Raw genomic sequence first — 8,427 nt, forward strand, 5'->3', positions numbered from 1 at the left:
GCAACCGTCAGTTGGTGGACACCTTCGGTGAGGGATGCTGTCAAGCTGAAGAAGGAGTCCTGTCGGGCCTTTTTGGCCTGTGGGACTCCAGAAGCAGCTGATGGGTACCGGCGGGCGAAGTGGCATGTGGCTCGGGTGGTCGCTGAGGCAAAAACCCGGCCGTGGGAGGAGTTTGGAGAGGCCATGGAGAAAGACTTCTGCACGGCTTCGAGGCGATTCTGGTCCACCATCCGGTGTCTCAGGAGGGGGAAGCAGTGCAGCACCAACACTGTTTATAGTGGGGATGGTGTGCTGCTGACCTCAACTCGGGACATTGTGGGCCGGTGGGCAGAATACTTCGAAGACCTCCTCAATCCCACCAACATGCCTTCTGTTGAGGAAGTTGAGCCTGGGGACTTTGGGTTGGGCTCTCCAATCTCTGGGGACGAGGTCGCCGAGGTGGTCAAAAAGCTCCTCGGTGGCAGGTCCCCTGGGGTGGATGAGATCCGCCCGGAGTTCTTTAAGACTCTGGATGTTGTAGGGTTGTATTGGCTCTGCAATATTGCATGGACATCGGGGGCAGTCCCCCTGGATTGGCAGACTGGGGTGGTGGTCCCCCTGTTTAAAAAGGGGGACCGGAGGGTGTGCTCCAATTACAGGTGGGTCACACTCTTAAGCCTCCCTGGTAAGGTCTATTCGGGTGTCCTGGAGAGGAGGGTCCGTCGGATAGTTGAACCTCGGATTCAGGAAGAGCAGTGTGGTTTTCATCCTGGTCGTGGAACACTGGACCAGCTCTACACCGTCAGCAGGGTCCTGGAGGGTGCATGGGAGTTCGCCCAACCAGTCTACATGTATTTTGTGGACTTGGAGGGCCACAAAACACTCCCACAAGGCCCCAGGGGGGCCTTGGAACGTGATCTGGGGCCTTGTGGGAGGTTCTCCGGGAGTATGGGGTACGGGCCCTTTGATACGGGCTGTCAGGTCCTTGTACAACCGGTGTCTGAGTCTGGTCCGCATTGCCGGCAGTAAGTTGCGCACATTTCCGGTGGGAGTTGGACTCCGCCAAGGTTGCCCTTTGTCACCGATTCTGTTCATTACTTTCATGGACAGAATTTCTAGGCGCAGCCGAGGTGTTGAGGGGATCCGTTTTGGTGGCCTTAGGATCGCATCTCTGCTTTTTGCGGATGATGTGGTCCTGTTGGCTTCATTGGAACGTGATCTGCAGCTCTCAGTGGAGCGGTTCGTGGCCGAGTGCGAAGCGGCCGGGATGAGACCATGGCCTCCAAGATGAGACCATGGCCTCCAAGTCCGAGGCCATGGTCTTGAGCCGGAAAAGGGTAGATTGCCTTCTCCGGGTCAGGGGGGTCGTCCTGCCTCAAGTGGAGGAGTTTAAGTATCTGGGGATCTTGTTCACGAATGACGGAAGAAGGGAGCGGGAGATCGACAGGCGAATTGGCGCAGCGTCTGCTGTAAAGCGGGCGCTGTACCGGTCCGTCGTGGTGAAGAGAGAGCTGAGTCAAAAAACGAAGCTCTCGATTTATCGGTCGATCTACGTTCCTACCCTCATCTATGGTCATGAGCTTTGGGATACAAGTGGCCGAAATGGGTTTCCTCCACAGGGTGGTTGGGCTCTCCCTTAGGGTGAGAAGCTTGGTCATCCGGGAGGGACTCAGAGTAGAGCTGCTGCTCCTCCTCATCGAGAGGAGCCAGTTGAGGTGGCTCGGGCATCTGGTAAGGATGCCTCCTGGACGCCTCCCTGGTGAGGTGTTCCGGGCACGTCCCACCGGGAGGAGGCCCCGAGGAAGACCCAGGACACGCTGGAGGGACTATGTCTCTCAGGCTGGCCTGGGAACGCCTTGGGGTTTCCCCGGAGGAGCTGGAAGAAGTAGCTGGGGAGAGGGAAGTCTGGGCCTCCCTTCTGAAGCTGCTGCCCTCACGACCCAACCCCGGATAAGCGGAAGAAAATGGATGGATAGATGGATGGATGGATGGATGGATGGATGGATGGATGGATGGATGGATGGATGGATGGATGGATGGATGGATGGATGGATGGATGGATGGATGGATGGATGGATGGATGGATGGATGGATGGATGGATGGATGGATGGATGGATGGATGGATGGTAAAAAGTCTATTCCAGTACAGAGTAACTGATCAAAACATCAATTATTTAATATTTAAAAATGACCTCAGACAGATCTAAATATAAATTTAAGTGCAAATGTTGGAATTTTAAAAACCAAGAAGAAATATAATTCATATAAATAACATAATTACAAAATTAGGCAAAAGAAAAAAATTCAAAATCAGTTTCTTTCAATATAAAATATACAACTTTAACAAAAACTGCAAGGGTGTGTGCGTGTGTGTCTTCGAAATCTTTTTACATTCATCGCCTGATTGATACTTTTTAGCAACCTTTTCTCTGATTGGTTGAAATGTTCTTTAGTCTTCATGTAATGGCAGCCAGGAATACTGATGAATGGGCTTTCCAGACACAGCTGTCTTTATACCACAGTCAATGTAGCTGATCTTTATTCCACTCTTCATGAGACAACTAGCACCAACTGGCTGGATCTTTGTTGAATTATGTCAGTCACAGTGAGTGAATATTTAACCCCTTATTTTAAGTTAAATGAAACATTTGACATTATTTTGAAAAAAACAGTTTTCACTTTTTAAGGGGTTTTCTGTCATTTTTGGAGGGTCATAAAAGTTTAATTTTGTTGATCATGCTTGAAAGGTTTGGAAGAGTAAAAGATCCAAGGGGTTGAATGCTTTTATGGGCATTGTACTTTTATTGTTCGTTTTAATAAGTTAACATTTCCTCTAAACTTTATAAGTTACCCAATGTTTGTATACTGACAATGTGTGAAAACAAACTCAAATTTCCTTTTTGTGTACACAATCTTGACCCGACAAATCTGATTCTGATTCTGAGACATGTAACGTGACGTGACAGTTTCTAAAAGTTTTGGATTCCTTTTCAGAAGTTATGCTGGGAAACATCTGCTCTAAACAATACTGCTGGTCAGAAACGAGCAGAACTGCCCTGCAGCTGGTGGAGTGACTGTCATATTATAAACCTTTACTTTATTCACCCATAGACCAAAGAGTTACAGGCCAACACTGCAAAATAAAGGCTGATGTTTAATAATAAAAAGGACAATACAATGGTTGACTTCTAATTTTAAAAACATTGCTTTCTGCACAGCTTCATACAGAAGAAAAGCTTTTATACTGAATTACGGTAGTTTTTTTCTGATAAGAAAAACACTTATATGAATGGTGTGGATAACTACCGATAGGGCAGGAATGAGAAGGAGACTGCAAAAGAGATGGATTCTACATTATGGTACGGCAACTTTTTCCATCAGATCAACAAGAGACATTATCACAGGAGAATAACGCTCCTCTTTTGAACCACCCTGCATGTTCCTCTGATCTGAAAGCCACTGAAAACATTTCTGCATGGATGGCAAGGGAGGCTTACAAAAGCATGTCAGTTCCATACCATAGACCCTTCTTGAAGCCATCTTCACCACATGGAGCAACGATGCCACCAGTTTACTGCTGAGAATTTTATCTCAACATCAAGCATGTTGAAATAACATGTTAAAGTCATCACAAGCACAGGGTGGCTGCTCACTACTGAGTCATTTTTTGATACTTTTAGTTATCCTTTATTTTTTTCGACCCTTTATGGTTAATGGTATCAAACTGTTAATAAGACTGAACATTCATTTAGAGTAAGTTGTTTTCGATAATTTGCCTATTCTGTCTTTTGGATTTCGCTCCTATTTTTTATTTTAACATTTTTAAATTCATCTCACAACCTGGTTGTGAGATGAATTTATTACTGGTCTTAAGATTCTGATCAGAAGTGCATGTTTCAGTGTGAGAAGATGATTTTTTTCTGAACAAGGATTCTTAGAGCATGTACACATCTTTTTTATTTAACATTATATAACTCTTCAGCAGGTGGTTTGGATTTCAGCTAAGTTGCCATCTTCATCCTTCTGTCAGCAAAACCACACTGAGGTGATGAACACATACAACAGTTCATGTTTAAGCTATTTTGTTTATCTTAATTATAAATATCAGGAGTTTGACAGGAAAACATTTTTCTAATCATTAGTCATTCCTGATCTGCTAAATCATAGTACCTGTATATTCTTGTCACAAGCAGCAGAAACAGGATTTTCTTTCCACCACAGTGCAGTAACACTTTTACACCACTTGGAGGGGCCAGTAAACAACGCTAACTACTGCAACTTCATCTGCAGCGGTGTGGAACTAAAGAGCAGTGTCAGAGGGAAATTAATGGCAGTATGACAACGGAGGCCAGGACAAATTATGTTCTAGTATCAGTGGAGGAGGTCGTAAATAGAAAGTTTTGATCGGCGTTGGACAGGCCTGACCTGAATTCTGGTCTTGTAACGCCAGATTTTAGCTGTATAATTACAGTCGCTGTCGTCATCACCATTGTCATCTCCTTCACTGCATGGATTGATTTAATTTGCAATGTATTATGAAGAGTCGACTAAACTCCCAGCTGCCTTTGAACTTCCTCTCTTAAACATTAAGAGCTTGTTGTCCTTTGGATGATCCATTTTCACCTTCGTCCTAATTTACTCTTATTGATTTTAAAGCATCTGGCATGCAGCCCAGTCCTGCACTCAGCCAAAAATTATGATCATCAGAAGTTTGGAGCAAAACTGGAGATGGGTCACAGTAGAAAAAATAAAATAACGCAAATGAGCTTTTGTCCTACAATTATAATAATTTTGTTTTCTAAGATAAAAATGAAAACGAACTTATTTTGGTGGGTCTTTTGTTCACAGCAGCACATTGTGATATCTGTTATAGTTGAGACAGCGTGTTAATTTGATTGTGAGGAAACATAATATTGTTTTAAAGGATTTTTTCTGAACATACAGAAAAAGGACAGGATAATAAGTGTACATTTTTTTCAGCTGGACAGAAAGAATTCTTAACGTCAGAGCTTGTGTTCAGAGTTGTCCTGCAACAAATACCTTTTGGGACTCAAAAGAAAATGTAGGCTGTATTTTTGCTAATTGTCCCCTATTTTTAGAAAGAAATCTTTTCCTATTTTTTCGTCAGGATTAGTTGAACATTTTTCATGTGGAAAGTCAAAATTAAGGTTTTGAAACCAAATATTTACAAAGCTAAGATAAAAAAACCATGTGCAACAAAGTTCTATTTTTCAGTGACAAAAAGCACAAAATAACACATTTTTATGTAGTAAGGTATTTCGATAGAGAATCTATAAATAATATTATTTAACAACAAATCAGTGGCTTAACTTACAAAAGATTTAAAGGTGACAGATTCGGTGTCACCTTTAATGACACGACTGACAGAAACTCTACATTCTACGTCCATACAAACACATGAAATGCATAAAGGAGTTCGCAGCTTTCACACTAAAAATGGTTGAAGGGACAAATTTCGGAAAGTGCGCACACAAAAAAATTCAGATGTACAAAACGGTGCGCATGCGCGTGCCTGCGCTGCGCACTTTTCCCAATTTGCGTGAAATAGAGCCAAATGCAGGTCCCGCGACCGCCCTGTCCCCATCACGTATTCAAGACAAGACCAGACAGACAGACAGACAGACAGATTGCTCCTGCAATGAAACAGCTAACTGTGGAAAGTGTTTTGTTTTAGTCTGCAAACAAGGGAATGCTTTTTTTTTCTTCATTTTAGTGATTGCAGACACACAGAGCGTCCGCTCAGTTGTCAAATCAGTAATTTGAATTCTGAAATATGTTTGCTAACATACAATGCAGAGGGCAGAGTACCTTAAAAGTTGTACACAAGAGCAGCACTACTTCAACATATTTTCGAGTAAAAAAGTATTTGGTAAAAAGTCTAAAGTACTAAATATTGATCAAATTATCAATCATTTAATATTCCAAATATTATATAATCAGATGCACCAAAATGTAAAGTTATGCAAATTTGGTATTTTAAGAACCAAAATGACAGGTCAGTTTCTTTCAATATGAAACTTTAACAAAAACTGCAGATGTGTGTGTGTGTGTGTGTGTGTGTGTGTGTGTGTGTGTGTGTGTGTGTGTGTGTGTGTGTGTGTGTGTGTGTGTGTGTGTGTGTGTCTGTCTGGGGAATGTTTGGTTAAAACACATTTTTCATTCAGTGGGCAGAGAATCCAGAAATTTTACTCAAGTAAGAGTAGAAATACTTCGTGATAAAAATTACCCAAGTAAAACTAAAAAGTACAGCTAAGTAAAAATACTTTTAAAAGTACTTTAAAAAAAAGTTACTCGAGTAAATGGAAATAAGTAAATGTAACTAGTTACTACACTACTCTATCTACATGCAGCACATAAGTCTGTACAGCTCAGACAGCTAGTACCTCCATGAGGTTTGTACTGGTTGTCTTTACTTACATGAGGAACACTGTTACCAGCTTCTGTCAAAGCTGCACCTACTGTGACATATGGGCCTGTTCCGCCTCTCTGTTTTACACTTTACTGAGGCTCCGTTGGATGGAGGCAAGCTTGATTTTGTAATCAGATTTCATTTTTCCCTCAGTAATGCTTTTTTTTTAAAGAAAAAAACAATCACCCTGACTCATTTGCAGGTCAAGAAAAATGAACAAAAGAGAAGAAACAAAAAGTCTTTACTTAGTGCATAACAAAGTATTTCTCACTGAGCTGTTGCTGAACAAACAGCTACAAAATTTAAAAGCAATATGAACAAAAAGTGTCAGTGAAAAAGTACTAAAATTCAAAAATCCTGTTCCAACAATGAATACTTAAAGGGATTCCCTGTGTTTTTCTTTCTTGTGTGTGTGAGCTTTTCCTATCATTACTCCTACTTCAGGAGCAGTTTTAGCTGGGCTGCCAGGGTCTGCAGTCCAAGAATGAAAGACACAACGTGTGTTTTTCAGAGACAAGCTGTAACAGATTGGAAAATATACGTCTTGTTGCCATCAAACAGTTTTTTTGGTCAAGTTTGATAAAGTTTGATGTGATCACATTATTACTTACTTCAAAATTAAAATTTGGGTTTTTATAGTCAATATTCCATCCATTTTCATTGCCAAAATATTCCTGGCAGAGTGCAGGGAGGGGTGGTGCCTTCTTTTATCAGGGGTCAGTGGGCAAGTCTGGATAGGTCAGTAGTCCATCACAGAAATTAAATTCTAGTTTTTTTTTGCAGAAAAATCAACATTATTTTTAATGATGCTTCAGGAACATACAGTACATCCCCATGTACCTGCAGCAGTACTGAGTGATTTTTTTTCTCCTTATTTTAAATGTGGCAGCATTGACAACAAACATCTCTCTATCATCTGTTAAGAGAGTTGGCAATGGGTTCCTCCTGCTATAACACATCTCATTCAGAGAGCTGAATTAGAACTTTCATATCTCTAAGCTTTACTGGAACATGCTAAGGAAGAATTCATTTGATTCAGTAGTGTTGAACCAGGGACATTTGCAGCCCTTAAGTAATGACTTTGGACAATTCTGTTCTGGCCAATGACTGATTGCCACCATGGAATCTGCTCTACTGATTTCCAGGATGACTGAGCAGACCCCTGTTAGGCCCCTGTTCTCTGGCCCATAAACATTACTTTTGCAGTGTTAAGACTATTCCAGATGTTGTTGTTGCTTCGAATGAGATAATGATTCAACGCTCCACAGTCAGATCCTACAGGTGAGCATTCATGTGGTCATGGTATAGAGGAACCATTTCAAGTGAGTCTTGATTGGCTTAATGTTGTCAAGGAGCTTCAATTATACAGAGGAACAGAAAACATCACAGAATGATTCCTGTTGTATGTTTGCACATTCATCCACTTCAAGGCTCTGGCACTTTCTCTTTGTATTTAAACATGAATGTTAGGTTGGTATACAATCATCCTAAGCTGATTGTGCATATGACTTTTTCTTACAGGCCTGTGTTTGTCATGTACTGGAGTGAGACCAGGGGCCTCATGTATAGAAGAACACAGCTGGCATGGCTTGACAGGTCACAGCTTGAGCTGTGACCTGTCAGCAGCTCCAGCTGCACCGTTAACACATGGCTCCTTCTTTAAGTTTTACTCAAAGCTCCAGGATGATTATTCTGGGCAATCTAAATAAACCATCATCAACACATCCCAGCAGATCAATATGGTTTCTGAACACAAGTTTTCTCCTAATCTTTCTATTGGCCATGTTCTCCAACTGTCAGAGCCAAAACCATAATTACGCAGCACACGTGTGATTATCTACACATTTTGATCACCTTGAAAATATTGCCCATGTCACCCATATTAGAAACCACCACTGTCCAGCAGTGTGTTGGCTGTCTGCTGAGTATAAAGTAGCAAGTGGTGGATGAAGTAAAGAAATCTTCATATAACCTTTTGTATAAATTGATTTTCACTTGCTGACTATATTTTGTCAAC

Source organism: Poecilia mexicana, unplaced genomic scaffold, assembly GCF_051168715.1.
Source record: "Poecilia mexicana isolate PSO_F unplaced genomic scaffold, ASM5116871v1 scaffold_19, whole genome shotgun sequence".
Lineage (NCBI taxonomy): Eukaryota > Metazoa > Chordata > Actinopteri > Cyprinodontiformes > Poeciliidae > Poecilia > Poecilia mexicana.